The sequence below is a fragment of the Crocuta crocuta genome, unplaced genomic scaffold (assembly GCF_008692635.1).
Source record: "Crocuta crocuta isolate KB4526 unplaced genomic scaffold, BGI_CrCroc_1.0 scaffold5, whole genome shotgun sequence".
Classification (NCBI taxonomy): Eukaryota; Metazoa; Chordata; class Mammalia; order Carnivora; family Hyaenidae; genus Crocuta; species Crocuta crocuta.
In genome coordinates, this window is record NW_027530500.1 from 1,466,289 (window position 1) to 1,477,937 (window position 11,649).

An 11,649-nucleotide genomic window follows, 5' to 3' on the forward strand; every position below is an offset into this window, starting at 1 on the left:
GGCTGCCGGGGTAGCAGCGTCCGTCAGAACCTGTGCCCCTGTGCCCCGCTGGTGTCTGGCCGCTGGTGTCCGTGCCGTTTCGCCTGCACGACCCCCCACCCCCCACCCCGCCGCCTACCCTGCAGGATGGGCACAGTTATCTCGTCACTAACGGAGAACCAGGTTTCAGAGGGGCCGGGGCACCCACCCAAGGTCACAACCAACTGAAAGGCAAGGCGTTAAAACGCAGACTGTCGGCTTCTATCAGCTTCCCGGACCCCCAGCTGTGTGATCCCGCTGAGATCTTGCCTCTGGAGCCCCTTGTTTCCTCCTCCATAAGCCCGAATGGGGAAAATGTTAAAAATGATAAAGGGTCTATGTGGGGGTCTGGCTGGAACTCTGCCCAAGTAGAGGCTGCTCAGGGCTGGGGTGGGGACAAGGCACTCCCCTGGGCCTGGCCCAGGCTGGGCTCTCAGGCCCTGTTGCCATTTCACAGATGAGGTAACTGAGGCCATAGAGGCTGAGTGACTCAGGAGGCCAGTCACATGTCCACTAGTGTCTGGCCGGTGTTGTCCTCTGCAGCCCTTTCTGGAACATGGCTGGGCACAAGTATATGACTCATGACTGGGTGGGAGGAGATGGTCTCTGAGGCCCAGCAGCCCCCTTCCAGCCAAACCCTGGCAGGAGGATGTTCTTGTGCTTCGTGGGCTGAGAAAACCCTGTGGCTTTGCTGGGAGAAAAGGCTTGGGGAAGCAGAGCCCAGGAATGGGGACCAGCCACGGAGGGCGGGGTGGTGGCCCCAAATCTGTGTGGTATGCAGAACGGTCACCCAGAGGGGAGGGCCACACTGGCCCACTGTATGAGGGCGGCTAGGACACCGTTAAGTGGCAGGTGTCCTGTTGCAGATGCACTTTGGTGCCCACTTCCATCATGGCCTGAGTCCGTGGCCACAGCCAGCCCTCCAGGGCTTCCCCCTCCTCATGTGCTCTGGAGCCCCTGCTTTCCCTGCCTGCTGCCTAGTCCCCCACCTGTGAGCTCGTGGGGACAAGACGGGAGGGAGAGGCACAGGGACGGCATCAGGAGCCCTGCTGGCCAGTGTGGAGTGGGCTGTGTGCAAGGCGGTGGCCCGGGCACAGCAGACACCCTAATAAGGCAGGGCCACACGCCGCCAGCTTTGGCAGTGGCTTCTCGCCTGACACCCTGCAGGGAGTGAGGCAGATCAGAGACAGACGCACCTCTGTACCCTTGGCGGGACTCAGCCGCCCCTGAGTCCCTCGGACTTCCAGGGAGAGGCCGCCCCCCCTCCTCCCAGCCCAGCAGGAGACGCGGTTTGGCAAGGGGGGGGGGGGCAGCCTGCCTCGGCTTGCTGCAGGCATCCAGCAGGTGCCCCGAGCCTGACAAATGCTGGGCATCAATGAAACAGGGACCAGAGGGAACTTTTGAAAACGCCAGGTGGAGTTTTTCCTTGTAAAAGTAACATTGTTCATCTCAGGGAGTTAGAAAAAACAACCCAGAAATGTTAAAGATAATGGGAACAGGAAAAGAGAGAAAAAAAAAAAAAAGCACCCACAGTGCCATTCCTCAGAGATCCCACTGGGAATGTTTTGGTGGCTTGCTTCTTTTCTTGTGGGATCTTGTCCCGCTCATTTGCTTCTCGCAGCTGTGTGCCGTCTGGGACCACCGAAGCTTGCCTGCCGCGTATGGTGCCCAGGCTGGGATTGGCTGCCCCCCACCCCCACGCAGGCATGGGGCCAGGCCAGCTGAGGCTCGGACGTCTAACCCAGCGTTGGCAACTTTCCGTCCCAGAAGCTGTGGGGTCACACTGTTGTGTGCCACCTTGACCTCCGCATGCCCACCGACACCAGGGCGGCGCTCACACCTGGATCCTGGTGCTCTGCACACCCGCCTGCGGTGCCTAGATCCAGGCTGACCTGGAGACACCCTCTCCTCGTACACCCTACGCGCCCTGCCAGCTGTAGAAAGTGCCAGCTCACCACAGGACCAGAGTGGGCAAGGCCAGTGGGAGGGCGGGGGAGACCAGCCAAGTGGCCTGGAGGGTTGCACACGGCTGTGCAGGTTGGAAACCTGCCTGCGGGAGCTGTGGAGAGAAAGGGCTTCTGGGGAGGAGGGGGAAGGAGGCCCGCAACAAGGGAGGCTCCGTCGAGGGCAGCCTCAGGGGTGGAGAAAAGGAGCCGCTCTCGGGGGGTGGGGTGGGGGGTGGAATCGGAGGACCTGACTGAGGCTGGGCTCCAGGATGGTGCCCAGTCGTGGGGGCGGGCATGGGCGCCGAGCTAGTTTGGGCCATGAAGGGCTGTGGCAAGTCTGTGAGGAACCGCTGGGAGGCGGTTGGCAAGGAGGGTCCGAAGCCCAGGAGAGGGCTGTGCTGGGGCAGAAGGGTCAGCAAGGCCTGGAGCCTGGGCCTGGTTAGGGAGCGGCCGTGCTGTGGGACGGGGCCAAGCTCAGCCCTGGCGGGAGACCCAGAGACCCTGGGCCTCAAAAACACCCGAATCTTTGTCCCAGCCAGAGGGACCCTTGACATCAGCACTGTTCTCCAGTGAGGATGTTAAGGCCCAGGCAGGTCACACCCTGGCTCAGGGTCCCAGCCTGTCACTGGCCCTGCTCCAAGTGCTGCCTGGGACGGGGTGCCCACAGCCGGTGAGGTCAGTGGCTTGGCCTGCCCGAGAGTGGAGTCCCACCCACCCACCACACGACCCTAGTCTGCTGAGGCCACCATGTGTTGTATCCCAAGCTGGGCCTTAACTGTACTCTGTACAGTGCAGAGTAGTTGGACCCTGGTCCTCACGTCCACCAGCACCCCTGCCCTCCAGGGTGCTTGGTCGCGCCTTCCTCAGGAGCATGCCCAGTGCCCGCCTTGGCAGAAGAGCCCTGCCAAAGTGCAGCTAAGGTGGCATCCAGGGCCCCGGCACAGCACGGGGAGCTGTGTAAGCATGAGATGAGTGCCACCCAGCTGGACCCTGAGCCCCAGGCCGGGCCAGGCTGGGCAGTGCGCAAGACCCCTCAACTCCTCCCTTTCCCTGGGCTTCTAGCATTGACCCCGACCCTGCCAGTGGAGTGCAGTGGGGGAGGGAGGGCTGAAAATACCCCCACCTCAGCTCACTGCACACTACCACCATGACCTTAACTGGTTCCCAGAATTCCCAAAAATTTAACACTCAGGACTTGGGAGCTGGTACAGGATGGCCCGGGCACCCCACCCTGGGGATGTGCCAGGCTCTGCATGCTGTGGCTGTCTCACCCTCCAGCTACACTGCTTCTCTCTGCTCCGTCTGTCATGTGCGGGTTCACACTAAATGGACCTTAGGTCTTCTTCCAGGGAGGGTGGACAGAGGGAGGCACCTTAACTCCTTCCTTGCTCTGTTTATTCAAATCCTTTAAATTCCTGATGATGAATATCTACTCAAGATGACCTACTGAGATAAATATGTTGATAAGATACTTACCTGAGAGGACAATGTTTCACTAAGATGACACGACTCAATGTCTGTATGCACATAAAACCAACGATGTGTCCACACTGATGCTTGAGTTTTCAATTAAGAAAATAAAATCATTCAAAATCAGATTTCATGTGGGGTAAGAGGTTGGAAAACGTTTCTCATTTGATGCACACCATGGACTTGGCCTCCCAGGGGGTCAAGGGGAGGGAAGCTGGCTCTGGTGGAGAGGCTGTTTGCAGTGGTGTGGCTGGCTGCCCTGGGGATGGCACTCATGGCTCAGCCACAAGGTGGGGGACAGCCCTGCCTCACAACTTGATGGTGGCCTTGGCCTCTGTCTTTTCTCTAGTAAGCTATGTAGCTGCATTCTTCGCTACAGTTAAAATGCTTTTTAAACATTAAAAAAAAGAAGTCTATTTATTTTGAGAGAGAGAGTATGTTGTGTGAATGAGAGAGGGGCAGAGAGAGACAGACAGATAGAGAGAGAGAATCCCAAGCAGGCTCTGTGCTGACAATGCAGAGCCCAATGTGGGGCTCCATCCCCTGAACCATGAGATCATGACCTGAGCAGAAATCAGGAGTCAGATACTTAACTGACTGAGACACCCAGACGCCCCTAAACATTTGAGATATAATTCACATACCATAGAATTCACTGTTTTAAGGTGTACAGTTTAGTGGGTCTTAGTACATTCACCAGCTGTGCGACTATCACCACTAATTCTATAGAATGTTTTCATCACCCCCCAAAAGAAACCCCATCCCATTTACAGTCAATCCCCAGTCTGCCCTCCCCCCAGCTCCTAGTAACAATTAATGTGCAGTCTCTATAGATTTGGCTCTTCTGTGTATTTTCTTTAAATAGAACCCTACATTATGTGGGTTTTTTTAAATTTTAACTTGTATTCTTTCAGTTAGCAAAATATTCTCAAGGTTCATTTATGTTGTAGTATGAATCAGTCTCTCATTCCTTTTTTGAGGAAGAGGTGCAAATAATATTCCATTGCACGGATTTACCATATTTTGTCTATGTGTTCAGTTGTGAGCATTGGAATTGTTTCCACTTTTTGGCTTTTATGAATAATGCTGCTGTGAAGTTTTCTATATATATTTTCTTCTCTCTTGAGCATATAAGTAGGAGTGGAATTGCTGGTAATCCTATGTTAAACTTTCTGAGGAATTGCCAAGCAGTTTTCAGAGTAACTGCGTGCATTCCACCAGGAATGTGTGAGGGTTCTAATTTTCTCCACAGCCTCACTAACACTTATTGTTTGTTTTAGTGGGTGTCAAGTGGTGTCACTTTTTGATTTTCACTTTCCTAACAACCTGTCATGTTGAGCATCTTTTCATGTGCTTATTGGCCACCGTATATCTTCTGTGGAGAAATGTTTCTTTGGTTTCAGTGACCATTTTAAAATTGGGTTGTCTTTTTATTGTTGGATTTTAAGAATTCTTTATGTATTCTTATACATATATCATACTTATCATATATATGATTTGCAAGTGTTTTCTCCTGTCCTGTGGATTGTCTTTTAACTTTCTTGATAGTGTTTTTTGATTCACAAAAGTTTAAAATTGTGATGAAGCCCGATTTATCTATTTATTCTTTGATTACTTGAGTTTTTGGTGTCATATCTAGGGAAGTGTTACCTAATCTAAGATCATGGAAATTTATACGTATGTTTTCTTCTAAGAATTTATACTTTTAACTCTTATATTTTAGTTTTCAATCCATTATGAGTCAATTTTTATATATGGCCTGAGGTAAGGGTTTGAAACCATTCTTTTGCATGTGGCTGCATCATTTATTGACAAAACTATTCTTTTCTCATTGAATTGTCATGGCAGCATTGTCAAAAATCAGTTGACTGTGGATATATGGGACTATTTCTGGCCTCTCAATACTATTCCACTGATATGTACAGATACACTGTGTCTGTCCTTATGCCAGTACCAGACTGGTTAATTATTACCACCGTAACTCTGTACTAAGTTTTGAAATTAGGAAATGTTGGTCCGCTGACTTTGTTCTTTTTCAGATTAAGTTATTCTGGGTTTCCTCATTTCTTTATGAATTTTAGGATCAGCTTGCTCATTTCTGTAAAAAAGGCAGTTGGAATTTTTATAGGGTTTGTGTTGTATCTGTAGGTTAATTTGTGGGGGGAAGTTACTGTCTTTTTAATAATATCAAGTTTTCCAATCCATGAACATGGGATGCCTTTCCATTTATTTAGGTCTTCTTTCATTTCTTTCAACAATGTTTTATAGTTTTCATTGTGTAAGTCTTACACTATGTTGGTTAAATTTATTCCTAGGTATTTTATTTTTTATGATGCTAGTGTAAATGGAATTGTTTCATTAATTTCATATTCATATTGCTTATTGCTAGTGGGTTTTGTATATTGATTTTTTACATGCAAGCTTGCTGAACTCATTTACTAGATGTAACAGTTTTTCTTGGAGTTTAGGGCTTTCTGCATATAAGAGTATGTGGTAATCAAATAGAGAGTTTTACTTCTTATTTTCCAATACTGGATGCATTTTCTTTCCTTTTATTGCTAATTGTCCTTGCTAGAACCTCTACTGCAGTGTTGAAAAGCAATGTCAAGACTGGACATCCTTGTCTTGTTCCTGACCTTAGATGGAAAGTTCTCAGGATTTTATGAAGTGCATTTTGAGCATTCATATGATATATTACATTGATTTTGGATGTTAAACCAACTGTATATCCTGGAATAAATCCCATTTGGTCACAATGTGTAGTACTTTTTATACAGTGCTAGATTCAGTTTTGTTGAGGATGTTTGCATTTATATTCATAAGTGATATTCCTCTGTAGTGTTCTTGTGATATATTTTTCTGGTACAGGGTAATGCTGACTTCACTGAATGAATTGAAAAGTGTTCCCACCTGGTAGATTTTTTGAGAAGATTTTATGAAGGATCGGTGTTATAGCTACCTAAACATTTGGTAAAATTCACCAATAAAAGCATCTGGTCCTGGGCTCATCTCTGTAGGAAGATTTTGATTACAAATCCAGTCTCTTTACTTGTTGTTGGCCTATGTGGATTTTACACTGCTTGTTGATTCAGTTTTGGTAGTGTGTATCTCTCTAGGTATTTGTCCGTTTCTGCTAGGTTATTTAATGTGCTGTAATTTAGTTTGCATACAATTGTTCACAGCATTTCCCTTATAGACCTTTAAGTTTCTCTAACTTTGGTCCCTTCTTTGATTCCTGATTTTGGTCTTTTGTATATTCTCTTGTTTTCTTGGTCAGTCTAACTAAAGTTTTGTTAGTTTTTATCTTCTCAACAAACCACTTTTGGTTTTGTTGCTTTTCTCTATTTTTCCTAATCTCTATTACATTTACTTCTTCTCTAATCTTTATTATCTCCTCTCTAATGCTTGCTTTGAGTTTAGTTCACTCTTCTGTTTCTGATTTCTATAAAGCTATTTTATAGTATACAGCTATTTAAATTATTATACAACTAATTTTTTTAAGTAGGCTCCATGCTCATCCTGGGCCTTGAACTCAAGACCCCAACACCAAGAGTCCTGTGCTTTGTTGACTGAGCCAGCCAAGTGCCCCTACAGTGAAATAACTACAGTGAAAACTATACAACTGTGTACAACTGTAAATTTCCTTTGAGCACTGCTTGAGCTACATCCATAAATTTTGGTGTGTTGTGTTTTTATTTCATTCATCTCAGTCCTTCCCTAATTCCCTTGTTTTCTTCTTTGACTCAGTGGTTCTTTAGGAGAATGTTGCTTAATTTCCATGTATTTGTAAATTTCCTAAATTTCTTTCTATTATCGATTTGTGGTTTTATTCTATTGTGATCAGAGAGTACGCTTTCTTTTTTTTAATGTTTATTTACTTTTGAGAGAGAGCGAGAGAGAGAGAAAGAGAGAGAGATAATGAGCAAGGGAGGGGCAGAGAGAGAGAAACACACACACACACACACACACACACACACAGAATCCGAAGCAGGCTCCAGGCTCTGAGCTATCAGCACAGAGCCCGACATGGGGGTTGAACCCATGAACTGTGAGATCATGACCTGAGCAGAAGTCAAGAGTCAGAAGCTTAACTGACTGAGCCACTCGGGACACCTCTGGATTGACTCTTTCATTACTATAAAAGGTCCTTTTTTGCTCTTGTAACAATTTTTGTCTTAAAGTCTATTTTGTCTGATGTTAGCTACTCCAGTTCTCTTTTAGTTGCTATTTGCATGATATATCTTTTCTATGCTTTTACTTTGAAACTACTTGTGTGTTTGTCTAAAGTGAATCTCTTATAGAAATCATGTAGGTAGATTGTTTTTTTTTAATCCATTTACTAACTTCTGACTTAATTGAAAAGTTAAATTCATTTACGTGTAATGTAATTATTTTACATTTATAATTTACTATTTATTTATGTATACCTTATGTAATTTTTGTTTCTCAGTTCCTACACTCTTGCCTTCTTTTGTGTTAAATTATTTTCTTATGCTGTTGTCTTTAAATCAGATGGGAAAAATAGGCTTACAAACAAAAAATACATTTATACTATCTTTTATTTTTATCTATATAGTTACTTTTACTATGTCAAGGTTAAATATACTTTGTTGCTGTTTATTTCTTCATGTGGATTCAAATTATTGTCTAGTGTCTTTTAATTTCATCCTGGAGGACTCTTTTCGTATTTCTTTTCAACTACATAATTTCTATTTGGTCTCATTTTATATATTTTCTATGTCATTATTGATATTCTCCACTTGGTGAGATACCACTCTCATACTTTAGTTTGTTTAGACATGGTTTTCTTTAGTTCTTTGGACATAATTAAAATAGTTGATTTAAAGTCCATCTAATAAGTCTAATATTTGGGCTTCCTCATGGACAGTTTCTGTTGATTGCTCCTTTTTTCTGTGTAAGGGTAATACTTTTTTGTTTCTTTGTATGTCTCAAAATGTTTTGCTGAGAACTGGACATTTCATATAATATGTGGCAATTCTGAGATCAGATTCTCCCTCAATCCCCAGTTTGTTGTTGCTACTCGTAGTTTGTTTGGTTAAGTGACTCTTCAGATCTAATTCTGTAAAGTCTGTATTTCTGTTATTTGCAACCACTGAAGTCTCTGCTTGGTTAGTTTAAGAGATATTTTTTAAATGTTTTTATTTATTTTTGAGACAGAGAGAGACAGAGCCTGAGTGCGGAAGGGGCAGAGAGAGAGGGAGACACAGAATCTGAAGCAGGTTCCAGGCTCCAAGCTGTCAGCAAAAGAGCCCAATGCAGGGCCTGAACCCAAGAACTGTGAGATCATGAGCCGAAGCTGGATGCCCAATTGACTGAGCCACCCGAGCGCCCCTCTGCTTGGTTAGTTTAATGGCCAGCTAAGATTGGACAAAGATTTCCTTGTATGTCTGTCACCAATAAAGGCCTTTGCCCAGGGCACTAAGTGTATGTTACAGCACACCTTAAACATTCAACCAGGCAGTTTACAACTCTGCCTTAGCCTTCACTTCCAGAGCCTGAAGGTGGGTCAGAAGTGAGAAGTTAGGGCCTTCTTGGGTCTTCTCTAAGCATGCACATAGTCCTGTGCTGTGTATCACCTTCTAGATTCCCAGGACTATTTTGGTTCTTTTCAAAGCCCCTAAGGACATATCATTCCTTAATTTTTCCTCTAAAAAATTTTTTTTATGTTTATTTATTTTTGAGAGACAGGTGGGGGGAGGAGCAGAGAGAAAGGGAGACACAATTTGAAGCAGGCTTCAGGCTCTGTGAGCAGACAGCACAGAGCCCAATGCGAGGCTTGAACCCACGAACTGTGAGATCATGACTTGAGCTGAAGTCAGATGCTTAACTGACTGAGGCACCCAGGCACCCTTTTAGTTTTTTCTTTTAAGCTTTTTGACTAGTTTACTGTTGCCCCCACTGTTGCCTATGGCAACGACAACTATGATACCATAGGCAGCTACGACAGTAATACTTTAGAAAAATACTCCCCAAGAGAGGCTTTTAGCATTGGGTGTGTGTGAGTGAGGTCACATAAGGACAAGACTTTCAAATGGAGTCTTCCAGGGAATGAAAAAGGAGCTTCAGCCCTGTCTGCTTCTTCATTACTGGGAACGTGGGCTTCGATGGAGTTAGGGTGTAGGGGTCAGAGGCTAGGGTAAGTTAAAACATCACAATGCTCACTGTTCCTACCAAGATTTGACTGTTTTTCTTGATGAAGTGCCCTGGGTTACTGCAAACCTTTGGTTAATTTACAGAGCTCTGAAAAAGTAGATCCTGGCAATTTTTGCTAATTTTTTCACTGTTTTTATGGAGGGACAACATTTCAACAGTTCTCACTCTGCCATTTATGCCAAAATCACTCTTACAATGTTTATGCAACTTTGTCCACTAGAGCCAGAGTGCTGGCTGGAGACACCAGCAGGGCTCCCACACCTACCTCTGCAACACAAGCTGCAGAATTGGGGGTGGGGTGGGGCACAAGGCTGTGCACAGATTTGGGATTTGAGCTCAGCCAGACTCTAATTTCCTTTCTCAATTTCTAGCCCCTGGTACTTCCTCTTACAGTAAATATTTGTTGAATTGATCAGTGCTAGGTCACCTTGGACTTGAATTTTATTTACCAATTATGATGTACAAAACACTTGTGGTTATAGCCTCCTTCCCAAGTCTATCTGCAAGTGTGGACACCATAAATAAATACTGTCTCCTTAGATGGAACTCCAGCTCTGGGGAAGATCTGGGTTTCAGAATTCAGGATTTCCCTATGGGAGGGTCTGAGTGGGACTGCTACAAGGGATCTAGACCCTAGGACACAGACTTCAAGGTGCTATAACAAAACTTTCTAATAAGGTTTCCTAAGCATTCAACTATCCCCATCAGAGAGTAGGAGGTGATCTTTGCTGTACCTGTTGGCTCCCCCAAGCTCGGCACCTCTATGCCCTTTTACCTTTAAAAAATATTTGTTGAATTGATCAGTGCCTGGTCCTTTTGGGATTGACCTGTATTTACAAGTTACATCGCACGCAATGCTTGCAGTCATCTGGCTGTGTCTCTGAGCTGCCCCCCAGTGTGGATAATGAGTTTGGATTTGCTGGATGAGGTATGTTTCTCGGAATGTGGGCCTGGCATCTGAGCACCAGTGGATCCCCTCCAAAGTTTTCCCTCCACCCCAGAGTTGGAGGACCCGCGCCCTGCTGTTCAGAATGATAGCTACTGTTTCTTTGGAAGGCAGAGGCAGATACTGCTCGTGCTTTCTGACCTGACTAGAAAGGTGTTTCAGGAAAATGGAATCAGTGTTAAAGATCTCCAGGAGTGCTATGGGTCCTTATTTCACTGCTGACCACGGGGCCTGCTCCTCCAGCAGTGGCCACAGTTCTGACGCTGACCTTGGGTGTTTGCACTTGGATCCCAATAACCCTGCTGATCTCTTTAGGTAAAAATGCATGGGAATCATGCCTTCCTGTCTTCTGTCACATTCTGCTGTTTCTGTTTTTTCCTGGCAAGTTAGGGGATAACCTTTTCTCTGAGCTTTCACAGAGAGAAAGCTTTTGGGAGCTTGGCAATTGGTCCTCTTGTGGGAGCTTGGCAATTTGTTGGTCAGATCCAGGGAACGGAGGCGGCCCTGACTGGGGGTTTAGGGGACATTTGTGGGGCAGGCTCTCAGGGAAGAAACAGGCTTCTTCCAGGATTTCTAAAGCAGATCAGCCCCATATTGCCCTCCTCAGCCGGTGGGCCATCATCAGCATGTCAGGGGGCTAAGGGTTCCCTCTCAGGCTCCCAGCAGCCTGGGATGGGCCTCCAAGCATCTTGCCTTGCCACTATGGACCTCACCTTAGTGCTGCTTGGGATCTTCCCAGCGAGTCCCCTCCCCAGTCTGGACCCAACCCTACCAGCCTCAGCTTTCACTGTGCTGCCCCCGCTACAAGAACAATATCCTTTCTATTTGGAGTTGACTCTGCTGCCCTTTGGAGATCGCAGTGTGTAACGTGAGCTCCTGTCCAGAGGGGGTGGGGGAGAGAGGCGCCCCCTGCACGCCGGCCTGTCCCGTCGCTGGCTGTCGTGGTGTCTGGCCGGAGGTGGCTGCCCGCCACCCTGCGGCTCCCGGCTCCGCGGCTGCGCCCCGAGGCCGCGGTGGTCTCCGGGCGGTCCGGTCGGAGCAGGGCCGCCCCGCGACGGGAGGAGGAGGTCCGCGCCATGGCAGCCCGGCTCCCCG

At 46.6% G+C, this 11,649-nt stretch overlaps 1 protein-coding gene across 2 annotated transcripts in view; it reads left to right on the forward strand.

Annotated features, from left to right (window-relative positions):
* Positions 1-11,649, forward strand: part of LIMS2 (LIM zinc finger domain containing 2) — a 45,935-nt gene that overhangs the window by 3,678 nt on the left and 30,608 nt on the right. The window contains exon 1 of one of the 2 annotated variants that reach the window (XM_077766752.1): positions 7,436-7,578. The exons of the other annotated variant lie outside the window; for it this stretch is intronic. The gene's annotated coding sequence lies outside the window, so the exon portion shown is untranslated. Of the gene's footprint in view, positions 1-7,435; positions 7,579-11,649 lie in introns of those variants that run through there. 2 annotated transcript variants of the gene reach the window in all.